At 61.0% G+C, this 25,000-nt stretch overlaps 1 non-coding gene across 1 annotated transcript; it reads right to left on the bottom strand.

Moving 5' to 3' along the window:
* Window positions 1-13,537: 13,537 nt before the first annotated feature.
* LOC131860958 (5S ribosomal RNA) lies at window positions 13,538-13,656 on the bottom strand. The gene has a single exon (XR_009360041.1). It is a non-coding gene; the product is annotated as a 5S ribosomal RNA (ribosomal RNA).
* Between the last annotated feature and the right edge of the window lie 11,344 nt (window positions 13,657-25,000).

Genomic DNA, 25,000 nt, shown 5'->3' with positions numbered 1-25,000 from the left:
AGGTGCGGCCTGCACGAAGTCGGAGCCCGGTTTGCCCCGGGTGTGCACCTCGGGTGGGCACCTTGGTGCGCATGCCTTGCCTGGGCTGCGCACCAGGGCGGGCTCAAGATGGCACCCGCGTTCCTTTTTTTTCACTATCTTTCAAAACGGAAATTTTAAAATCTCATTTTTTTTTGCCTTTTTCTGGAAATTAGTGAAGGCAGCGCATCAAAGGTGCGCAGCTCGCTGCCCACCACGGTGCGCAACGCCGGTGGGCACCCGGGAGTGCTTCGAAGTGTGCTCCAAGGTGCTGCGTGCACGTTGTCGGAGCCCGGTTTGCCCCGGGTGCGCACCTCGCGTGCACCTTCGTCGGGGTGGGCACCTTGGCTGGGTTTGCCCCGGCTGCGCTCCGAAGCGGGGTTATTGGAGCGCCGCCTCTTTTTTTGTCGGAGCGTTTGGTGGGGTTTCTCGCACTGGCTCTTCCCAGGCCCGGTTGCCACCCTGGCGCGCACGAAGTCGGAAGTAGGGTTAATTGCCCGGGTGCGCACCTTTGCCAGGGTGGGCACCTTGCCTGGGCTGCGCACCAGGGCGGGCTCAAGATGGCACCCGCGTTCCGTTTTTTTCACTATCTTTCAAAACGGAAATTTCAAAATCTCCTTTTTTTTTTGCCTTTTCTGGAAATTAGTGAAGGCAGCGCATCAAAGGTGCGCACCCGGGAGCGCTACGAAGTGTGCTCCAAGGTGCGGCGTGCACGTTGTCGGAGCCCGGTTTGCCCCGGGTGCGCACCTCGCCTGCACCTTGGCCGGGGTGGGCACCTTGGCTGGGTTTGCCCAGGGTGCGCTCCGGAGCGGGGTTACTGGAGCGCCCCCTCTTTTTTTGTCAGAGCGTTTGGTGGGGTTTCTCGCATTGGCTCTTCCCAGGCCCGGTTGTTGGGTGCGCTCCCACCCTGGCGCGCGCGAGGTTGGAAGTTGGGTTAATTGCCCGGGCGCGCACCTTCGCCAGGGTGGGCACCTTGGTGCGCACACCTTGGCTGGGCTGCGCACCAGGGCGGGCTCAAGATGGCACCAGCATTCCCTTTTTTTCACTATCTTTCAAAACGGAAATTTTAAAATCTCGTTTTTTTTTGCCTTTTATGGAAATTAGTGAAGGCATCGCATCAAAGGTGCGCACCTCGCTGCCCACCTTGGTGTGCTCCGAGGTGCCCACCACGGTGCGAACCCGGGAGCGCCCCGATGTGTGCTCCAAGGTGCGGCGTGCACGAAGTCGGACCCCGGTTTGCCCCGGGTGCGCACCTCGCGTGCACCTTGGTGCGCACACCTTGGCTGGGTTGCGCGCCCTGGTGGGCACCATGGTGCGCACCAAGGAGCGCTCCGAAGTGTGCTCCAAGGTGCGCCGTGCACGAAGTCGGAGCCCGGTTTGCCCCGGGTGCGCACCTCGCGTGCACCTTCGCCGCGGTGGGCACCATGGCGTGCACGAAGTCGGAGCCCGGTTTGCCCCGGGTGCGCACCTCGCGTGCACCTTCGCCGGGGTGGGCACCTTGGTGTGCAGACCTTGGCTGGGTTGCGCGCCCTGGTGGGCACCATGGTGCGCACCAAGGAGCGCTCCGAAGTGTGCTCCAAGGTGCGGCCTGCACGAAGTCGGAGCCCGGTTTGCCCCGGGTGTGCACCTCGGGTGGGCACCTTGGTGCGCATGCCTTGCCTGGGCTGCGCACCAGGGCGGGCTCAAGATGGCACCCGCGTTCCTTTTTTTTCACTATCTTTCAAAACGGAAATTTTAAAATCTCATTTTTTTTTGCCTTTTTCTGGAAATTAGTGAAGGCAGCGCATCAAAGGTGCGCAGCTCGCTGCCCACCACGGTGCGCAACGCCGGTGGGCACCCGGGAGTGCTTCGAAGTGTGCTCCAAGGTGCTGCGTGCACGTTGTCGGAGCCCGGTTTGCCCCGGGTGCGCACCTCGCGTGCACCTTCGTCGGGGTGGGCACCTTGGCTGGGTTTGCCCCGGCTGCGCTCCGAAGCGGGGTTATTGGAGCGCCGCCTCTTTTTTTGTCGGAGCGTTTGGTGGGGTTTCTCGCATTGGCTCTTCCCAGGCCCGGTTGCCACCCTGGCGCGCACGAAGTCGGAAGTAGGGTTAATTGCCCGGGTGCGCACCTTTGCCAGGGTGGGCACCTTGCCTGGGCTGCGCACCAGGGCGGGCTCAAGATGGCACCCGCGTTCCGTTTTTTTCACTATCTTTCAAAACGGAAATTTCAAAATCTCCTTTTTTTTTTGCCTTTTCTGGAAATTAGTGAAGGCAGCGCATCAAAGGTGCGCACCCGGGAGCGCTACGAAGTGTGCTCCAAGGTGCGGCGTGCACGTTGTCGGAGCCCGGTTTGCCTCGGGTGCGCACCTCGCCTGCACCTTGGCCGGGGTGGGCACCTTGGCTGGGTTTGCCCAGGGTGCGCTCCGGAGCGGGGTTACTGGAGCGCCCCCTCTTTTTTTGTCAGAGCGTTTGGTGGGGTTTCTCGCATTGGCTCTTCCCAGGCCCGGTTGTTGGGTGCGCTCCCACCCTGGCGCGCGCGAGGTTGGAAGTTGGGTTAATTGCCCGGGCGCGCACCTTCGCCAGGGTGGGCACCTTGGTGCGCACACCTTGGCTGGGCTGCGCACCAGGGCGGGCTCAAGATGGCACCAGCATTCCCTTTTTTTCACTATCTTTCAAAACGGAAATTTTAAAATCTCGTTTTTTTTTGCCTTTTATGGAAATTAGTGAAGGCATCGCATCAAAGGTGCGCACCTCGCTGCCCACCTTGGTGTGCTCCGAGGTGCCCACCACGGTGCGAACCCGGGAGCGCCCCGATGTGTGCTCCAAGGTGCGGCGTGCACGAAGTCGGACCCCGGTTTGCCCCGGGTGCGCACCTCGCGTGCACCTTGGTGCGCACACCTTGGCTGGGTTGCGCGCCCTGGTGGGCACCATGGTGCGCACCAAGGAGCGCTCCGAAGTGTGCTCCAAGGTGCGCCGTGCACGAAGTCGGAGCCCGGTTTGCCCCGGGTGCGCACCTCGCGTGCACCTTCGCCGCGGTGGGCACCATGGCGTGCACGAAGTCGGAGCCCGGTTTGCCCCGGGTGCGCACCTCGCGTGCACCTTCGCCGGGGTGGGCACCTTGGTGTGCAGACCTTGGCTGGGTTGCGCGCCCTGGTGGGCACCATGGTGCGCACCAAGGAGCGCTCCGAAGTGTGCTCCAAGGTGCGGCCTGCACGAAGTCGGAGCCCGGTTTGCCCCGGGTGTGCACCTCGGGTGGGCACCTTGGTGCGCATGCCTTGCCTGGGCTGCGCACCAGGGCGGGCTCAAGATGGCACCCGCGTTCCTTTTTTTTCACTATCTTTCAAAACGGAAATTTTAAAATCTCATTTTTTTTTGCCTTTTTCTGGAAATTAGTGAAGGCAGCGCATCAAAGGTGCGCAGCTCGCTGCCCACCACGGTGCGCAACGCCGGTGGGCACCCGGGAGTGCTTCGAAGTGTGCTCCAAGGTGCTGCGTGCACGTTGTCGGAGCCCGGTTTGCCCCGGGTGCGCACCTCGCGTGCACCTTCGTCGGGGTGGGCACCTTGGCTGGGTTTGCCCCGGCTGCGCTCCGAAGCGGGGTTATTGGAGCGCCGCCTCTTTTTTTGTCGGAGCGTTTGGTGGGGTTTCTCGCATTGGCTCTTCCCAGGCCCGGTTGCCACCCTGGCGCGCACGAAGTCGGAAGTAGGGTTAATTGCCCGGGTGCGCACCTTTGCCAGGGTGGGCACCTTGCCTGGGCTGCGCACCAGGGCGGGCTCAAGATGGCACCCGCGTTCCGTTTTTTTCACTATCTTTCAAAACGGAAATTTCAAAATCTCCTTTTTTTTTTGCCTTTTCTGGAAATTAGTGAAGGCAGCGCATCAAAGGTGCGCACCCGGGAGCGCTACGAAGTGTGCTCCAAGGTGCGGCGTGCACGTTGTCGGAGCCCGGTTTGCCTCGGGTGCGCACCTCGCCTGCACCTTGGCCGGGGTGGGCACCTTGGCTGGGTTTGCCCAGGGTGCGCTCCGGAGCGGGGTTACTGGAGCGCCCCCTCTTTTTTTGTCAGAGCGTTTGGTGGGGTTTCTCGCATTGGCTCTTCCCAGGCCCGGTTGTTGGGTGCGCTCCCACCCTGGCGCGCGCGAGGTTGGAAGTTGGGTTAATTGCCCGGGCGCGCACCTTCGCCAGGGTGGGCACCTTGGTGCGCACACCTTGGCTGGGCTGCGCACCAGGGCGGGCTCAAGATGGCACCAGCATTCCCTTTTTTTCACTATCTTTCAAAACGGAAATTTTAAAATCTCGTTTTTTTTTGCCTTTTATGGAAATTAGTGAAGGCATCGCATCAAAGGTGCGCACCTCGCTGCCCACCTTGGTGTGCTCCGAGGTGCCCACCACGGTGCGAACCCGGGAGCGCCCCGATGTGTGCTCCAAGGTGCGGCGTGCACGAAGTCGGACCCCGGTTTGCCCCGGGTGCGCACCTCGCGTGCACCTTGGTGCGCACACCTTGGCTGGGTTGCGCGCCCTGGTGGGCACCATGGTGCGCACCAAGGAGCGCTCCGAAGTGTGCTCCAAGGTGCGCCGTGCACGAAGTCGGAGCCCGGTTTGCCCCGGGTGCGCACCTCGCGTGCACCTTCGCCGCGGTGGGCACCATGGCGTGCACGAAGTCGGAGCCCGGTTTGCCCCGGGTGCGCACCTCGCGTGCACCTTCGCCGGGGTGGGCACCTTGGTGTGCAGACCTTGGCTGGGTTGCGCGCCCTGGTGGGCACCATGGTGCGCACCAAGGAGCGCTCCGAAGTGTGCTCCAAGGTGCGGCCTGCACGAAGTCGGAGCCCGGTTTGCCCCGGGTGTGCACCTCGGGTGGGCACCTTGGTGCGCATGCCTTGCCTGGGCTGCGCACCAGGGCGGGCTCAAGATGGCACCCGCGTTCCTTTTTTTTCACTATCTTTCAAAACGGAAATTTTAAAATCTCATTTTTTTTTGCCTTTTTCTGGAAATTAGTGAAGGCAGCGCATCAAAGGTGCGCACCTCGCTGCCCACCACGGTGCGCAACGCCGGTGGGCACCCGGGAGTGCTTCGAAGTGTGCTCCAAGGTGCTGCGTGCACGTTGTCGGAGCCCGGTTTGCCCCGGGTGCGCACCTCGCGTGCACCTTCGTCGGGGTGGGCACCTTGGCTGGGTTTGCCCCGGCTGCGCTCCGAAGCGGGGTTATTGGAGCGCAGCCTCTTTTTTTGTCGGAGCGTTTGGTGGGGTTTCTCGCATTGGCTCTTCCCAGGCCCGGTTGCCACCCTGGCGCGCACGAAGTCGGAAGTAGGGTTAATTGCCCGGGTGCGCACCTTTGCCAGGGTGGGCACCTTGCCTGGGCTGCGCACCAGGGCGGGCTCAAGATGGCACCCGCGTTCCATTTTTTTCACTATCTTTCAAAACGGAAATTTCAAAATCTCCTTTTTTTTTTGCCTTTTCTGGAAATTAGTGAAGGCAGCGCATCAAAGGTGCGCACCCGGGAGCGCTACGAAGTGTGCTCCAAGGTGCGGCGTGCACGTTGTCGGAGCCCGGTTTGCCTCGGGTGCGCACCTCGCCTGCACCTTGGCCGGGGTGGGCACCTTGGCTGGGTTTGCCCAGGGTGCGCTCCGGAGCGGGGTTACTGGAGCGCCCCCTCTTTTTTTGTCAGAGCGTTTGGTGGGGTTTCTCGCATTGGCTCTTCCCAGGCCCGGTTGTTGGGTGCGCTCCCACCCTGGCGCGCGCGAGGTTGGAAGTTGGGTTAATTGCCCGGGCGCGCACCTTCGCCAGGGTGGGCACCTTGGTGCGCACACCTTGGCTGGGCTGCGCACCAGGGCGGGCTCAAGATGGCACCAGCATTCCCTTTTTTTCACTATCTTTCAAAACGGAAATTTTAAAATCTCGTTTTTTTTTGCCTTTTATGGAAATTAGTGAAGGCATCGCATCAAAGGTGCGCACCTCGCTGCCCACCTTGGTGTGCTCCGAGGTGCCCACCACGGTGCGAACCCGGGAGCGCCCCGATGTGTGCTCCAAGGTGCGGCGTGCACGAAGTCGGACCCCGGTTTGCCCCGGGTGCGCACCTCGCGTGCACCTTGGTGCGCACACCTTGGCTGGGTTGCGCGCCCTGGTGGGCACCATGGTGCGCACCAAGGAGCGCTCCGAAGTGTGCTCCAAGGTGCGCCGTGCACGAAGTCGGAGCCCGGTTTGCCCCGGGTGCGCACCTCGCGTGCACCTTCGCCGCGGTGGGCACCATGGCGTGCACGAAGTCGGAGCCCGGTTTGCCCCGGGTGCGCACCTCGCGTGCACCTTCGCCGGGGTGGGCACCTTGGTGTGCAGACCTTGGCTGGGTTGCGCGCCCTGGTGGGCACCATGGTGCGCACCAAGGAGCGCTCCGAAGTGTGCTCCAAGGTGCGGCCTGCACGAAGTCGGAGCCCGGTTTGCCCCGGGTGTGCACCTCGGGTGGGCACCTTGGTGCGCATGCCTTGCCTGGGCTGCGCACCAGGGCGGGCTCAAGATGGCACCCGCGTTCCTTTTTTTTCACTATCTTTCAAAACGGAAATTTTAAAATCTCATTTTTTTTTGCCTTTTTCTGGAAATTAGTGAAGGCAGCGCATCAAAGGTGCGCACCTCGCTGCCCACCACGGTGCGCAACGCCGGTGGGCACCCGGGAGTGCTTCGAAGTGTGCTCCAAGGTGCTGCGTGCACGTTGTCGGAGCCCGGTTTGCCCCGGGTGCGCACCTCGCGTGCACCTTCGTCGGGGTGGGCACCTTGGCTGGGTTTGCCCCGGCTGCGCTCCGAAGCGGGGTTATTGGAGCGCCGCCTCTTTTTTTGTCGGAGCGTTTGGTGGGGTTTCTCGCATTGGCTCTTCCCAGGCCCGGTTGCCACCCTGGCGCGCACGAAGTCGGAAGTAGGGTTAATTGCCCGGGTGCGCACCTTTGCCAGGGTGGGCACCTTGCCTGGGCTGCGCACCAGGGCGGGCTCAAGATGGCACCCGCGTTCCATTTTTTTCACTATCTTTCAAAACGGAAATTTCAAAATCTCCTTTTTTTTTTGCCTTTTCTGGAAATTAGTGAAGGCAGCGCATCAAAGGTGCGCACCCGGGAGCGCTACGAAGTGTGCTCCAAGGTGCGGCGTGCACGTTGTCGGAGCCCGGTTTGCCTCGGGTGCGCACCTCGCCTGCACCTTGGCCGGGGTGGGCACCTTGGCTGGGTTTGCCCAGGGTGCGCTCCGGAGCGGGGTTACTGGAGCGCCCCCTCTTTTTTTGTCAGAGCGTTTGGTGGGGTTTCTCGCATTGGCTCTTCCCAGGCCCGGTTGTTGGGTGCGCTCCCACCCTGGCGCGCGCGAGGTTGGAAGTTGGGTTAATTGCCCGGGCGCGCACCTTCGCCAGGGTGGGCACCTTGGTGCGCACACCTTGGCTGGGCTGCGCACCAGGGCGGGCTCAAGATGGCACCAGCATTCCCTTTTTTTCACTATCTTTCAAAACGGAAATTTTAAAATCTCGTTTTTTTTTGCCTTTTATGGAAATTAGTGAAGGCATCGCATCAAAGGTGCGCACCTCGCTGCCCACCTTGGTGTGCTCCGAGGTGCCCACCACGGTGCGAACCCGGGAGCGCCCCGATGTGTGCTCCAAGGTGCGGCGTGCACGAAGTCGGACCCCGGTTTGCCCCGGGTGCGCACCTCGCGTGCACCTTGGTGCGCACACCTTGGCTGGGTTGCGCGCCCTGGTGGGCACCATGGTGCGCACCAAGGAGCGCTCCGAAGTGTGCTCCAAGGTGCGCCGTGCACGAAGTCGGAGCCCGGTTTGCCCCGGGTGCGCACCTCGCGTGCACCTTCGCCGCGGTGGGCACCATGGCGTGCACGAAGTCGGAGCCCGGTTTGCCCCGGGTGCGCACCTCGCGTGCACCTTCGCCGGGGTGGGCACCTTGGTGTGCAGACCTTGGCTGGGTTGCGCGCCCTGGTGGGCACCATGGTGCGCACCAAGGAGCGCTCCGAAGTGTGCTCCAAGGTGCAGCCTGCACGAAGTCGGAGCCCGGTTTGCCACCCTGGCGCGCACGAAGTCGGAAGTAGGGTTAATTGCCCGGGTGCGCACCTTTGCCAGGGTGGGCACCTTGCCTGGGCTGCGCACCAGGGCGGGCTCAAGATGGCACCCGCGTTCCCTTTTTTTCACTATCTTTCAAAACGGAAATTTCAAAATCTCCTTTTTTTTTTGCCTTTTCTGGAAATTAGTGAAGGCAGCGCATCAAAGGTGCGCACCCGGGAGCGCTACGAAGTGTGCTCCAAGGTGCGGCGTGCACGTTGTCGGAGCCCGGTTTGCCTCGGGTGCGCACCTCGCCTGCACCTTGGCCGGGGTGGGCACCTTGGCTGGGTTTGCCCAGGGTGCGCTCCGGAGCGGGGTTACTGGAGCGCCCCCTCTTTTTTTGTCAGAGCGTTTGGTGGGGTTTCTCGCATTGGCTCTTCCCAGGCCCGGTTGTTGGGTGCGCTCCCACCCTGGCGCGCGCGAGGTTGGAAGTTGGGTTAATTGCCCGGGCGCGCACCTTCGCCAGGGTGGGCACCTTGGTGCGCACACCTTGGCTGGGCTGCGCACCAGGGCGGGCTCAAGATGGCACCAGCATTCCCTTTTTTTCACTATCTTTCAAAACGGAAATTTTAAAATCTCGTTTTTTTTTGCCTTTTATGGAAATTAGTGAAGGCATCGCATCAAAGGTGCGCACCTCGCTGCCCACCTTGGTGTGCTCCGAGGTGCCCACCACGGTGCGAACCCGGGAGCGCCCCGATGTGTGCTCCAAGGTGCGGCGTGCACGAAGTCGGACCCCGGTTTGCCCCGGGTGCGCACCTCGCGTGCACCTTGGTGCGCACACCTTGGCTGGGTTGCGCGCCCTGGTGGGCACCATGGTGCGCACCAAGGAGCGCTCCGAAGTGTGCTCCAAGGTGCGCCGTGCACGAAGTCGGAGCCCGGTTTGCCCCGGGTGCGCACCTCGCGTGCACCTTCGCCGCGGTGGGCACCATGGCGTGCACGAAGTCGGAGCCCGGTTTGCCCCGGGTGCGCACCTCGCGTGCACCTTCGCCGGGGTGGGCACCTTGGTGTGCAGACCTTGGCTGGGTTGCGCGCCCTGGTGGGCACCATGGTGCGCACCAAGGAGCGCTCCGAAGTGTGCTCCAAGGTGCGGCCTGCACGAAGTCGGAGCCCGGTTTGCCACCCTGGCGCGCACGAAGTCGGAAGTAGGGTTAATTGCCCGGGTGCGCACCTTTGCCAGGGTGGGCACCTTGCCTGGGCTGCGCACCAGGGCGGGCTCAAGATGGCACCCGCGTTCCGTTTTTTTCACTATCTTTCAAAACGGAAATTTCAAAATCTCCTTTTTTTTTTGCCTTTTCTGGAAATTAGTGAAGGCAGCGCATCAAAGGTGCGCACCCGGGAGCGCTACGAAGTGTGCTCCAAGGTGCGGCGTGCACGTTGTCGGAGCCCGGTTTGCCCCGGGTGCGCACCTCGCCTGCACCTTGGCCGGGGTGGGCACCTTGGCTGGGTTTGCCCAGGGTGCGCTCCGAAGCGGGGTTACTGGAGCGCCCCCTCTTTTTTTGTCAGAGCGTTTGGTTGGGTTTCTCGCATTGGCTCTTCCCAGGCCCGGTTGTTGGGTGCGCTCCCACCCTGGCGCGCGCGAGGTTGGAAGTTGGGTTAATTGCCCGGGCGCGCACCTTCGCCAGGGTGGGCACCTTGGTGCGCACACCTTGGCTGGGCTGCGCACCAGGGCGGGCTCAAGATGGCACCAGCATTCCCTTTTTTTCACTATCTTTCAAAACGGAAATTTTAAAATCTCGTTTTTTTTTGCCTTTTATGGAAATTAGTGAAGGCATCGCATCAAAGGTGCGCACCTCGCTGCCCACCTTGGTGTGCTCCGAGGTGCCCACCACGGTGCGAACCCGGGAGCGCCCCGATGTGTGCTCCAAGGTGCGGCGTGCACGAAGTCGGACCCCGGTTTGCCCCGGGTGCGCACCTCGCGTGCACCTTGGTGCGCACACCTTGGCTGGGTTGCGCGCCCTGGTGGGCACCATGGTGCGCACCAAGGAGCGCTCCGAAGTGTGCTCCAAGGTGCGCCGTGCACGAAGTCGGAGCCCGGTTTGCCCCGGGTGCGCACCTCGCGTGCACCTTCGCCGCGGTGGGCACCATGGCGTGCACGAAGTCGGAGCCCGGTTTGCCCCGGGTGCGCACCTCGCGTGCACCTTCGCCGGGGTGGGCACCTTGGTGTGCAGACCTTGGCTGGGTTGCGCGCCCTGGTGGGCACCATGGTGCGCACCAAGGAGCGCTCCGAAGTGTGCTCCAAGGTGCGGCCTGCACGAAGTCGGAGCCCGGTTTGCCCCGGGTGTGCACCTCGGGTGGGCACCTTGGTGCGCATGCCTTGCCTGGGCTGCGCACCAGGGCGGGCTCAAGATGGCACCCGCGTTCCTTTTTTTTCACTATCTTTCAAAACGGAAATTTTAAAATCTCATTTTTTTTTGCCTTTTTCTGGAAATTAGTGAAGGCAGCGCATCAAAGGTGCGCAGCTCGCTGCCCACCACGGTGCGCAACGCCGGTGGGCACCCGGGAGTGCTTCGAAGTGTGCTCCAAGGTGCTGCGTGCACGTTGTCGGAGCCCGGTTTGCCCCGGGTGCGCACCTCGCGTGCACCTTCGTCGGGGTGGGCACCTTGGCTGGGTTTGCCCCGGCTGCGCTCCGAAGCGGGGTTATTGGAGCGCCGCCTCTTTTTTTGTCGGAGCGTTTGGTGGGGTTTCTCGCATTGGCTCTTCCCAGGCCCGGTTGCCACCCTGGCGCGCACGAAGTCGGAAGTAGGGTTAATTGCCCGGGTGCGCACCTTTGCCAGGGTGGGCACCTTGCCTGGGCTGCGCACCAGGGCGGGCTCAAGATGGCACCCGCGTTCCGTTTTTTTCACTATCTTTCAAAACGGAAATTTCAAAATCTCCTTTTTTTTTTGCCTTTTCTGGAAATTAGTGAAGGCAGCGCATCAAAGGTGCGCACCCGGGAGCGCTACGAAGTGTGCTCCAAGGTGCGGCGTGCACGTTGTCGGAGCCCGGTTTGCCTCGGGTGCGCACCTCGCCTGCACCTTGGCCGGGGTGGGCACCTTGGCTGGGTTTGCCCAGGGTGCGCTCTGGAGCGGGGTTACTGGAGCGCCCCCTCTTTTTTTGTCAGAGCGTTTGGTGGGGTTTCTCGCATTGGCTCTTCCCAGGCCCGGTTGTTGGGTGCGCTCCCACCCTGGCGCGCGCGAGGTTGGAAGTTGGGTTAATTGCCCGGGCGCGCACCTTCGCCAGGGTGGGCACCTTGGTGCGCACACCTTGGCTGGGCTGCGCACCAGGGCGGGCTCAAGATGGCACCAGCATTCCCTTTTTTTCACTATCTTTCAAAACGGAAATTTTAAAATCTCGTTTTTTTTTGCCTTTTATGGAAATTAGTGAAGGCATCGCATCAAAGGTGCGCACCTCGCTGCCCACCTTGGTGTGCTCCGAGGTGCCCACCACGGTGCGAACCCGGGAGCGCCCCGATGTGTGCTCCAAGGTGCGGCGTGCACGAAGTCGGACCCCGGTTTGCCCCGGGTGCGCACCTCGCGTGCACCTTGGTGCGCACACCTTGGCTGGGTTGCGCGCCCTGGTGGGCACCATGGTGCGCACCAAGGAGCGCTCCGAAGTGTGCTCCAAGGTGCGCCGTGCACGAAGTCGGAGCCCGGTTTGCCCCGGGTGCGCACCTCGCGTGCACCTTCGCCGCGGTGGGCACCATGGCGTGCACGAAGTCGGAGCCCGGTTTGCCCCGGGTGCGCACCTCGCGTGCACCTTCGCCGGGGTGGGCACCTTGGTGTGCAGACCTTGGCTGGGTTGCGCGCCCTGGTGGGCACCATGGTGCGCACCAAGGAGCGCTCCGAAGTGTGCTCCAAGGTGCGGCCTGCACGAAGTCGGAGTCCGGTTTGCCCCGGGTGCGCACCATGGCGTGCACGAAGTCGGAGCCCGGTTTGCCCCGGGTGCGCACCTCGCGTGCACCTTCGCCGGGGTGGGCACCTCGGCTGGTTTGCGCGCCCTGGTGCGCACCAAGGAGCGCTCCGAAGTGTGCTCCAAGGTGCGGCGTGCACGAAGTCGGAGCCCGGTTTGCCCCGGGTGCGCACCTCGCGTGCACCTTCGCCGCGGTGGGCACCTTGGCTGGGTTGGGCACCATTGAGCGCTCCGAAGTTTGCTCCAAGGTGCGCACCATGGCCCTCCAAGGTGCGCAGCATGGCGTGCACGAAGTCGGAGCCCGGTTTGCCCCGGGTGCGCACCTCGCGTGCACCTTCGCCAGGGTGGGCACCTCGGTGCGCACACCTTCTCAATGTTTTCTTGCCTTTTCTGGAAATTGGTGAAGGCAGCGCATCAAAGGTGCGCACCTCGGTGTGCTCCGAGGTGCGAACCCGAGAGCGCTTCGAGGTGCGCACGAAGTCAAAAGTCGGGTTAATTGCATTGTTTTCCCCGGGTGCGCTCCGAGGTGCGCAACATCGGTGCGCACCAAGGAGGGCTCCGAAGTGTGCTCCAAGGTGCGCACGATGGCGTGCACCTCTGGTGCGCACGATTCGGAGCTCGGTTTGCCCGGGGTGCGCACACCTTGGCTGGGTTGCGCACCTTTTGTGCGCTCCATGGTGCGTACGAAGTCGGAGCTCGGTTTGCCCCGGGTGCGCACCTTGATGCGCACGCCTTGGCTGGGCTGCGCACCTTGGTGGGCGCCTCCAAGGTGCGCACGAAGTCGAAGCTCGGTTTGCCCCGGGTGCGCACCTTGGTGGGCGCCATGGTGCACTCCGAGGTGCCCAAGATTGGTGCGCACCAAGGAGCGCTCCGAAGTGCGCTCCAAGGTGCGCAGGTGCGCGCGAAGTCGAAAGTTGGGTTAATTGTCCGGTTTGCCTCGGGTGCGCACCTTGCGTGCACCTTCGCCAGGGTGGGCGCCTTGGTGCGCACACCTTGGCTGGGCTGCGCACCCGGGCGCGCACACCTTGGCACCCGCGTTTCCTTCATTTTAAATTTTTTTTTTTTACAATCTCTCAAGTGGGAAATTCTATAATCTCAACTTTTTTTGCCTTTTCAGGAAACTTTTGAATGGAGCGCATCATTGGTGCGCTCCGAAGTGTGCTCCAAGGTGCGCACCTCTGGTGCGCTCCAAAGCTCTCTCCAGCTGCGTGCACCTGCCCCGGGCGCGCACCCGGCCCCGCCCAGCTTCGCTCACCTGTCCCGGGCGTCTGGTGCGGAACCTTAGAGTAAGAAACATCACCGTGCACCTTGGCCAACGTGCGCGACTCGACCGAGCGCGCACTGGCCGAGGTGCACACCGATTTCACCTGGGTGCGCGCGCAGCACCTCGGGCGCACCGGGGTGCGCGCACAACGCCCGGGTTGCACCGTGGCCTGTGTGCTCGGGGCGCCTCGGGTGCGCGCTCGGTGTCGCCCCGGCGCGCGCGGTAGTGCGGGCAACGCACCCCGGCCCGGCCCGGCCCCGACGAGAACGCAAACGGGCAAAAGGTTAATTCAAATAGCATTGCGACGCCCGGCGAAAAACTAAAAAAGGGTGCAACACCGGGACTTCCCGGGAGGTCACCCATCCCAGTACTACTCCGGCCCAAGCGCGCTTAACTGCGGAGTTCTGATGGGATCCGGTGCACTAACGCTGGTATGATCGCACCCGTTATGAGCTTGTCGCAGTGTGTACTTAGCAAACCGCGACCCACGTGCGAATCCACCCCGGCCACCCACCCCCGTCGAGGTGCACACCCTCCCTCGCGAAGTGCGCCCCGTTCGCCAAGTGTGAGCCCTGCCCGGGTGCACGCACCTTGCTAGGGCATCGGGTGTGCACCCGGCCCGGCCTACGTGCGTGCACCTGGACGGGGCGTCGTGTGCGTGCAGTGTCCCGTCTGCAACGCGGTGCCCACACACCACCTCGGGCGCAACGACCTGCGCTCACATGTGGGCCGAGTGCACCTTGGTGCATGTTCGGGGCGCCTCGGGTGCACGCTCGATCTTGCCCCGGTGCACCAAGGCGCTCGGTTTGCCCCGGGTGCGCACTTGGTGCAAGGTGGGCACCCAAAATAGGGATCAAGCACCAAAACACAAGTTTCGGGATGCAAAATGGGACCCAAGGACCACAAATGCGTTCCAAGACCCATGATGGGTCCACGAGAACAAAAATGTGTTCCGAGACTTAATAAACAAATATTGGGTTTTAGGAGAAGAAACATGCTCTGATGCCCAAAACGAGAATCGACCCCGAAAAGGCCACAGGCCAAAAGTGGGATGCGAGACAAAAAAAAATGGGACCCGAGGACCAAAATTGGGTTCCCAGGTCGAAGACAGGGCAACCGGACAAGAAACGACCTCTAAGGCTCGAAATGAGTCCCGACGACTAAAACTTGACAAGAAGCACCCATCAGGCACCCAACTCGACACCCATGGGATGCCGACCCACCCGGGCTTCCACCTAGCACACCTTGGCACCCACCCACCCTCACACCCAACCTCGCACCCAACTTAGCACCTTTGAACCCACATTGGCACTCACCCTGACCCTGGCACCTTGGAACCCACATTGGCACTCACCTTGACCCTGGCACCCACCTTTGCACTCACCTTGGGACCCACCCTGGCTCCCACCTCGGCACCCACCCAGACACCCACCTTGGTTCCTTGGCACCCACCTTGGATCCTTGGCACCCACCCCGACACCCACCTTGGCACGCAACTTGGCTACTTGCCACCCACCTTGGCTCCTTGAAGCCCACCCCGACAACCACCCCGTGACCTACCCTGGCTAGGGTTGGTGCACACCCACCCTGGTGCCCACCTTGGCACCCACCCTATGACCCACCTTGGCACGCACCTTAGTACCCACCCCGTTACCCACCCTAGGACCCACCCCGTGACCCACCTTGGCCAGGGTGGGTGCACCCACCCTGGTGCCCACCTTGGCACCCACCCATCCTAGCACCCAGCCTGTGACCGGGCTTGGAACCCAACCTTGCACCCGTCTTGGCCAGTGTGGGTGCGCACCCATCCTGGCACCCACGTTGTGACACACCCTTTAACCCACGCACCCTAGCACCCACGTTGGCACCCACCTTGGAACCCAACTTGGCACCCACCTCGGCACCCACCTTGACACTTGTGGACCCACCTTGCCACTCACCCTAGCATCGACCCATCCTAGCACCCACCCTGGCACCTTTGCACCCTAGCACTCACCCATCCTAGCACCTAACCTGTGACCCACCTTGACACTCACCCTCGCACCCACCTTGGAACCCAACCTAGCACCCACCCACCCTGACACCAACCCTAGCACCTACCCACCCTTGCACCCACCCTGTGACCCATCTTGGCACCCACCCATCCTACCACTCAACCTATCACCCACCTTCTCACCCACCTTGGCATCCACCTTAGCACCCACCCACACTGGCACCTTGGCACCCACCTCGGGCAAGGTGGGTGCACACCCACCCTGGCACCCAATTTAGAACCCACCGAGCATGTTACCCACCTTGGCACCCACATTGCAGCCCACCCTAGTACCCACCCTATGACCCACATTGGCATCCACACCCTAGCACCCAGGCACCTCGACACCCGCCTTGACACCCACCCTAGCACTGAACCTGTGACCCACCTTGGAACTCACCCTAGAACCCACCCACCCTGTGAACCACCTTGGCATCCACCTTAGCACCCACCCACCTTGGCACCCACTCTAGCACTCACCCATCCTAACACCCAACTTGTTACCCACCTTGGCACCCGCCCTCGCGTCCACCTTGAAACCCACCCTAGCACCCACCCACGCAGGAGCCCACCTTGGCACCCAACCTAACACCCACGCATCCTGGCACCCAACTTGTGACCCACCTTGGAACCCACCCTAGTACCCACCTTTGAACCCACTATATCACCAACCCACCTTGGCACCCACCCTATGACCCTCTTTGGAATCCACCCTAGCACGCACCCACCCTGGCACCCACCATGGAGCGCACCCTAGCACCCACCCACCTCGGCACGCACCTCAACACCCACCTTGGTGTGCGCACTGCGCCAACCTCTCAAAGACCCTATGTGGTGCGCTCCAAAGTGTACACCTTTGGTGCGCTCCAAGGTGCGCACCTTTGGTGCACACCAAAGTGTGCACCGAGGTGAGCACCAAAGTGCACTCCAGGGTGCACACCAAGGCGCGCACCTTTGGTGCGGTCAATGCAAACGAATTCGGAAGTTGGGGTCGATGTCGTAATCGCTGCTGCAGACTACACGTATGAGAATCAGACAAATAGCTTTATATAGGGGAGGTGTTGCGTTTGATGGGTCGACTCCCCTGGTTGTGTGCACTGCACCAACTTCAAAGACCCTGTCTTGTTTAAGAAGTCAAAAGTTGGGGTGGATGTCCTAATCATTGCTGCAGTCTACGCATGTATGAGAATCAGACAAATAGCTTATATAGGGGAGGTGTTGCATTCGGTGGGTTGACTCCCCTGGTTGTGCGCACTGCGCCAACCTCAAAGACCTTGTTTTCGTTTAGAAGCCGAAAGTTGGGGTCGATGTCCTAATTGCTCTTGCAGGCTACGCATGTATGAGAATCAGACAAATAGCTTATATAGGGGAGGTGTTGGGTTTGATGGGTCGACTCCCCTGGTTGTGCGCATTGCGCCAACCTCAAAGACCCTGCATTGCGGATGAAGTCGAAAGTCAGAGTTTGGTGTGCTACAAGGTGTGGTCGAAGGTGCTCACCTAGGTGTGCACCTTTGGAGCGCAGGAAAAGTGCCCTCCAAAAGTGCGCACCTTTGGAGTGCACAAAAGTGCCCTCCAAAAGTGCGCACCTTTGGAGCGCAGAAAAGTGCCCTCCAAAAAGTGCCCTCCAAAAGTGCGCACCTTTGGAGCGCAGAAAAGTGCCCTCCAAAAAGTGCCCTCCAAAAGTGCGCACCTTTGGAGCGCAGAAAAGTGCCCTCCAAAAAGTGCCCTCCAAAAGTGCGCACCTTTGGAGCGCAGAAAAGTGCCCTCCAAAAAGTGCCCTCCAAAAGTGCGCACCTTTGGAGCGCAGAAAAGTGCCCTCCAAAAAGTGCCCTCCAAAAGTGCGCACCTTTGGAGCGCAGAAAAGTGCCCTCCAAAAAGTGCCCTCCAAAAGTGCGCACCTTTGGAGCGCAGAAAAGTGCCCTCCAAAAAGTGCCCTCCAAAAGTGCGCACCTTTGGAGCGCAGAAAAGTGCCCTCCAAAAAGTGCCCTCCAAAAGTGCGCACCTTTGGAGCGCAGAAAAGTGCCCTCCAAAAAGTGCCCTCCAAAAGTGCGCACTTTTGGTGCGCACCAAAAGTGCGCACTTTTGGTGCGCACCAAAAGTGCGCACTTTTGGTGCGCACCAAGGCGCTGGTTCGGTCGTTGCAGGCGAGTTCGGAAGTTGGGGTCGATGTCCTGAGCGGAGGTGCAAACTACACAGGTGTCGGAATCGGACAAATAGCTTATATAGGGGAGGTGTATGCTTCGATGGGTCGACTCCCCAGGTTGAGCGCACCGCGCCAACCTCAAAGACCCTACGGTATGGATGAAGTCGGAAGTTGGGTCCGATGACCGATTCGATTAGTAGGTATGCTCATGAGGTCGGAATTTGGGTCCGATGACCTGCCATGTGTAGGAAGGCGAATGTTGGCACTGTGCGTTGCAAGGTGCACACCAAGGCGCTGGTGCGGTCTTTTTAGTCGAGTTCGGAAGTTGGGGTCGATGTCCTGATCGGAGGTGCAAGCTACACAGGTGTGGGAATCGGACAAATAGCTTATATAGGGGAGGTGTATGCTTCGTTGGGTCGACTCCCCGAGTTGAGCGCACCGCGCCAACCTCAAAGACCCTACGGTATGGATGAAGTCGGAAGTTGGGTCCGATGACCGATTCGATATGTAGGCATACTCGCGAGGTCGGAATTTGGGTCCGATGACCTGCCATGTTGAGGAAGGCGAATGTTGGCACTGTGCGTTGCAAGGTGCGCACCAAGGCGCTGGTTCGGTCGTTGCAGGCGAGTTCGGAAGTTGGGGTCGATGTCCTGATCGGAGGTGCAAACTACACAGGTGTGGGAATCGGACAAATAGCTTATATAGGGGAGGTGTATGCTTCGTTGGGTCGACTCCCCGGGTTGAGCGCACCGCGCCAACCTCAAAGACCCTACGGTATGGATGAAGTCGGAAGTTGGGTCCGATGACCGATTCGATATGTAGGCATACTCGCGAGGTCGGAATTTGGGTCCGATGACCTGCCATGTGCAGGAAGGCGAATGTTGGGACTGTGCGTCGCAAGGTGCGCACCAAGGCGCTGGTGCCGTCGTTGCAGTCGAGTTCGGAAGTTGGGGTCGATGTCCTGGTCAGAGGTGCAAACTACACAGGTGTGGGAATCGGACAAATAGCTTATATAGGGGAGGTGTATGCTTCGATGGGTCGACTCCCCGGGTTGAGCGCACCGCGCCAACCTCAGAGACCCTACAGTATGGATGAAGTCGGAAGTTGGGTCCGATGACCGATTCGATACGTATGCATATTCGCGAGGTCTGAATTTGTGTCCGATGACCTGCCATGCGCAGGAAGGCGGAATTTGGGTCCGATGACCGAGTTGATGGCGTGCCATGCGCAGAAAGGCGGAATTTGGGTCCGATGACCGAGTTGATGTTGATGGCCCGCCATGCATAGGAAGGCGGAATTTGGGTCCGATGACCGATTTGAAGGCGTGCCATACGCAGAAAGGCGGAGTTTGGGTCCGATGACCGAGTTGATATTGATGGCCCGCCATGCGCAGGAAGGCAGAATTTGGGTCCGATGACCTGACATACGCATGGAGTCCGACTCGGGGGCCGATGTTCGATTCGATGACTTGCATTGTGGGTAAAGTCGGAAGTTGTGGTCTTTGACCCGATTCGATGACCAGACTTCGGCTGCTTGAGAATCGGACAAATAACTTATATAGGGGAGGTAGTGTTCTCGAGCATCCTCCCCCCGTGCCCGTTTATGTCGATTGATGCTGGTGCTCTACTGGTTGGAGAGCTCGGATGCAAAAATCTTGCACCAGGATTTATCGATTGTGATGGACACGGCAAGTCTCCTGATTGCTATGCAGGAGCTCATCGTGAATCTCTATGCGGCCTTGGTATGGACTCGACCTGCGGAATGGTTCGGCAATGGTAGTCGCTCCAACACGTCCTTGCAGTGGCCACAGAGGTGATTCAACTAGAGCTCCAGTCTAGCTTTTGGGTTGCTTGGCGGACTGGTATAGCCGCGATCGAGTTCCGGCCATGAACGTTTTAGATAGCTCTTGGGCTTTCTGGGACGGAAGTCGGAAGTTTGGGCTGTTGTCCGATTTGATGACCATTCTTCGGATGTGTGAGAATCGGACAAATAACTTATATAGGGGACTGTGTTGTCTCACGCAGCCCCCTCCGTGCCCCTCTATCTCGACCGATGTTGGTGCTTGAAAGGGTTGGGATCGCTCGGATTTATAAACGTGCACCACCATTTGTCGAGTGTGAGGGACGCGGCAGGTCTCCTAAATGCTATGCGGGCGCTCTCTGAGAATCTCTATCCGGCCTCGACACAAACTAGTCTTGCTGAATGGTTTGGCACTGGTAGTCGATCTAACACGTCGTTGTTGTGGCCGCCTAGGCGATTCGATTCGAGCCCCCGTCTAGCTTTTGGGTTGCTTGGCGGATTTTGCCCTATCCGCAAGTGAGCTCGGTCCCTAAACGTTCGAGAAACCTGATTGCTATGTGCCGACTCTCTTTCTTGCGAGCCTCCATCTAGCTTTTGGGTCTCTACGGAACGGAAGTCGGAATCTGGGACCGTTGTTTGATTCGACGAGGCAGACTACGGTTGTGCGAGAATCGGACAAATAACTTATATAGGGGAGGTGTTGACTGGAGCATTCTCCCCCGTGCCCCTCTAACTCGACCAATGCTGGCGCTCGAACGGTGGTAGCGCTCGGATTTTCATTGAGCGCCAGCATTGGTCGATTTAGAGGGGCATGCGAGATTCCCGAATGCTATGCGAGGGCTCTAACGGAAATGTCTATTGGTTTCGGTATGGATGCAATTGCGAGTGGTTCGGCAAAGGTAGTCGTTCCGATGCGTCCATGTCGTGGCCAAATCGATAATTCGATTTGAGCCCTCGTATAGCATTTGGGTCTCTCGATGTGATTCCGCATTCCAGTCCCTTTGGGCACTGCTTGAGCCGCATCCCAGGGGGTTCCCTTCCCAATAATCTGCCTCGCAACCCGATTGCTATGCGGTGAGGCTCCTCGGCCGCCTCGGAACTATCTGTGTATCAGACGCATCGCGGGATAAGGGGTTGGCAACGGTAGTCGCCCCAAGCGCGTCCGATGCTTGGACCATTCCGAGGCGGCCCTGAAGCCTCTTCCGTCTAGCCGTTGGGTCCTTCTCGCCGCATCCCTCGCCTCGCACCCCGATTGCTATGCGGTGAGGCTCCTCGGCCGCCTTGGAACTATCTGTGTATCGGACGCGTCGCGGGATAAGGGGTTGTCACTGGTAGTCGCCCCAAGCGCGTCCGATGCTTGGACCATTCCGAGGCGGCCCTGAAGCCTCTTCCGTCTAGCCGTTGGGTCCTTCTCGCCGCATCCCTCGCCTCGCACCCCGATTGCTATGCGGTGAGGCTCCTCGGCCGCCTTGGAACTATCTGTGTATCGGACGCGTCGCGGGATAAGGGGTTGTCACTGGTAGTCGCCCCAAGCGCGTCCGATGCTTGGACCATTCCGAGGCGGCCCTGAAGCCTCTTCCGTCTAGCCGTTGGGTCCTTCTCGCCGCATCCCTCGCCTCGCACCCCGATTGCTATGCGGTGAGGCTCCTCGGCCGCCTTGGAACTATCTGTGTATCAGACGCGTCGCGGGATAAGGGGTTGTCACTGGTAGTCGCCCCAAGCGCGTCCGATGCTTGGACCATTCCGAGGCGGCCCTGAAGCCTCTTCCGTCTAGCCGTTGGGTCCTTCTCGCCGCATCCCTCGCCTCGCACCCCGATTGCTATGCGGTGAGGCTCCTCGGCCGCCTTGGAACTATCTGTGTATCGGACGCGTCGCGGGATAAGGGGTTGTCACTGGTAGTCGCCCCAAGCGCGTCCGATGCTTGGACCATTCCGAGGCGGCCCTGAAGCCTCTTCCGTCTAGCCGTTGGGTCCTTCTCGCCGCATCCCTCGCCTCGCACCCCGATTGCTATGCGGTGAGGCTCCTCGGCCGCCTTGGAACTATCTGTGTATCGGACGCGTCGCGGGATAAGGGGTTGTCACTGGTAGTCGCCCCAAGCGCGTCCGATGCTTGGACCATTCCGAGGCGGACCTGAAGCCTCTTCCCTCTAGCCGTTGGGGCTTTCTCGCCGCATCCCTCGCCTCGCACCCCGATTGCTATGCTGTGAGGCTCCTCGGCCGCCTCGGAACTATCTGTGTATCGGACGCATCGCGGGATAAGGGGTTGGCAGTGGTAGTCGCCCCAAGCGCGTCCGATGCTTGGACCATTCCGAGGCGGCCCTGAAGCCTCTTTCGTCAGCCGTTGGGGCCATCTCGCCGCATCCCCCACCTCGCACCACGATTGCTATGCTGTGAGGCTCCTCGGCCGCCTCGGAACTATCTGTGTATCGGACGCATCGCGGGATAAGGGGTTGGCAGTGGTAGTCGCCCCAAGCGCGTCCGATGCTTGGACTATTCCGAGGCGGCCCTGCAGCCTCTTCCGTGTAGCCTTTGGGGCCATCTCGCCGCATCCCTCGCCTCGCACCCCGATTGCTATGCGGTGAGGCTCATCGGCCGCCTGGGAACTATCTTCGTATCGGACGCATCGCGGGATAAGGGGTTGTCACTGGTAGTCGCCCCAAGCGCGTCCGATGCTTGGACTATTCCGAGGCGGCCCTGCAGCCTCTTCCGTCTAGCCGTTGGGGCCATCTCGCCGCATCCCCCACCTCCTCGGCTGCCTCGGAACTATCTGTGTATCGGACGCATCGCGGGATAAGGGGTTGGCAGTGGTAGTCGCCCCAAGCGCGTCCGATGCTTGGACTATTCCGAGGCGGCCCTGCAGCCTCTTCCGTCTAGCCTTTGGGGCCATCTCGCCGCATCCCTCACCTCGCACCCCGATTGCTATGCAGTGAGGCTCCTCGGCCGCCTGGGAACTATCTTCGTATCGGACGCATCGCGGGATAAGGGGTTGTCACTGGTAGTCGCCCCAAGGACGTCCGATGCTTGGACTATTCCGAGGCGGCCCTGCAGCCTCTTCCGTCTAGCCGTTGGGGCCATCTCGCCGCATCCCCCACCTCCTCGGCTGCCTCGGAACTATCTTCGTATCGGACGCATCGCGGGATAAGGGGTTGGCAGTGGTAGTCACCCCAAGCGCGTCCGATGCTTGGACTATTCCGAGGCGGCCCTGCAGCCTCTTCCGTCTAGCCTTTGGGGCCATCTCGCCGCATCCCTCGCCTCGCACCCCGATTGCTATGCGGTGAGGCTCCTCGGCCGCCTGGGAACTATCTTCGTATCGGACGCATCGCGGGATAAGGGGTTGTCACTGGTAGTCGCCCCAAGCGTGTCCGATGCTTGGACTATTCCGAGGCGGCCCTGCAGCCTCTTTCGTCTAACCGTTGGGGCCATCTCGCCGCATCCCCCACCTCGCACCCCGATTGCTATGCGGTGAGGCTCCTCGGCCGCCTTGGAACTATCTTCGTATCGGACGCATCGCGGGATAAGGGGTTGTCACTGGTAGTCGCCCCAAGCTGCGTCCGATGCTTGGACTATTCCGAGGCGGCCCTGTGGCCTCTTCCGTCTAGCCGTTGGGGCCATCTCGCCGCATCCCCCACCTCGCACCCCGATTGCTATGCGGTGAGGCTCCTCGGCCGCCTTGGAACTATCTTCGTATCGGACGCATCGCGAGATAAGGGGTTGTCACTGGTAGTCGCCCCAAGCACGTCCGATGCTTGGACTATTCCGAGGCGGCCCTGCAGCCTCTTCCGTCTAGCCGTTGGGGCCATCTCGCCGCATCCCCCACCTCGCACCCCGATTGCTATGCGGTGAGGCTCCTCGGCCGCCTTGGAACTATCTTCGTATCGGACGCATCGCGGGATAAGGGGTTGTCACTGGTAGTCGCCCCAAGCGCGTTCGATGCTTGGACTATTCCGAGGCGGCCCTGCAGCCTCTTCCGTCTAGCCGTTGGGGCCATCTCGCCGCATCCCCCACCTCGCACCCCGATTGCTATGCGGTGAGGCTCCTCGGCCGCCTTGGAACTATCTTCGTATCGGACGCATCGCGGGATAAGGGGTTGTCACTGGTAGTCGCCCCAAGCGCGTCCGATGCTTGGACTATTCCGAGGCGGCCCTGTGGCCTCCTCCGTCTAGCCGTTGGGGCCATCTCGCCGCATCCCCCCCCTTGCACCCGGATTGCTATGCGGTGAGGCTCCGATGCTTGGACTATTTCGAGGCGGCCCTGTGGCCTCTTCCGTCTAGCCGTTGGGGCCATCTCGCCGCATCCCCCCCCTTGCACCCGGATTGCTATGCGGTGAGGCTCCTGGGCCACCTTGGAACTATCTTCGTATCGGACGCATCGCGGGATAAGGGGTTGTCACTGGTAGTCGCCCCAAGCGCGTCCGATGCTTGGACTATTCCGAGGCGGCCCTGCAGCCTCTTTCGTCTAGCCGTTTGGGCCATCTCGCCGCATCCCCCACCTCGCACCCCGATTGCTATGCGGTGAGGCTCCTCGACCGCCTTGGAACTATCTTCGTATCGGACGCATCGCAGGATAAGGGGTTGTCACTGGTAGTCGCCCCAAGCGCGTCCGATGCTTGGACTATTCCGAGGCGGCCCTGCAGCCTCTTCCGTCTAGCCGTTGGGGCCATCTCGCCGCATCCCCCACCTCGCACCCCGATTGCTATGCGGTGATGCTCCTCGGCCGCTTTGGAACCATCTTCGAATCGGACGCATCGCGGGATAAGGGGTTGTCACTGGTAGTCGCCCCAAGCGCGTCCGATGCTTGGACCATTCCGAGGCGGCCCTGAAGCCTCTTCCGTCTAGCCGTTGGGGCCATCCGTCGCCTCGCACCCCCGATTGCTATGCGGTGAGGCTCCTCGGCCGCCTTGGAACCGTCTTCGTATCGGACGCATCGCGGGATAAGGGGTTGTCACTGGTAGTCGCCCCAAGCGCGTCCGATGCTCGGACCATTCCGAGGCGGCCCTGAAGCCTCTTCCGTCTAGCCATTGGGGCCATCTCGCCGCATCCGTCGCCTCGCACCCCCGATTGCTATGCGGTGAGGCTCCTCGGCCGCCTTGCAACCTTCTGTGTATCGGACGCATCGCGGGATAAGGGGTTGGCACTGGTAGTCGCCCCAAGCGCGTCCGATGCTTGGACCATACCGAGGTGGCCCTGAAGCCTCTTCCGTGTAGCCGTTGGGGCCTTCCCGCCCCATCCCTCGCCTCGCACCCCGATTGATATGCGGTGAGGCTCCTCGGCCGCGTTGGAACTATCTGTGTATCGGACGCATCGCGGGATAAGGGGTTGGCACTGGTAGTCGTCCCAATCGCGTCCGATGCTTGGACCATTCCGAGGCGGCCCTGCAGCCTCTTCCTAGTCGTCGGGGCCTTCCCGGCGCATCCTTCGCCTCGCATCCCGATTCCTATGCGGTGAGTCTTCTCGGCCGCCGCGGAACTATACCTGTTATCGCTACTGCATCCTTCGGCTGGTAACCTCCTCTGCCGCCTTGGAACGTTCTCTTTGTCGGACGCGTCGCGGGATAAGGGGTTGGCACTGGTAGTCGCCCCAAGCGCGCCTGATGCATAGACCGCTCCGAGTCGACCTTGCTTTCAGCCTCTCACATGCATAGACCTCTCTGAGTCGACCCTGCAGCCTCTCACGTTTAGCCTATGGAATCTCGCCTCACAACATGATTGCTATCCTTGATGCATCCCTTGCCTCGAGCCCTGATTGCTTTCTTGGCTGCATCCCTCCTCTCCTCACAGCCCAGTTGTCATCACTGCTTCATCCGTCGCTTCATGCAT

This window comes from Cryptomeria japonica, unplaced genomic scaffold, assembly GCF_030272615.1.
Source record: "Cryptomeria japonica unplaced genomic scaffold, Sugi_1.0 HiC_scaffold_20, whole genome shotgun sequence".
Taxonomy (NCBI): Eukaryota; Viridiplantae; Streptophyta; class Pinopsida; order Cupressales; family Cupressaceae; genus Cryptomeria; species Cryptomeria japonica.
The sequence above is the reverse complement of the archived record's forward strand: the minus strand, read 5'-3'. Positions and strand labels throughout refer to the sequence as shown.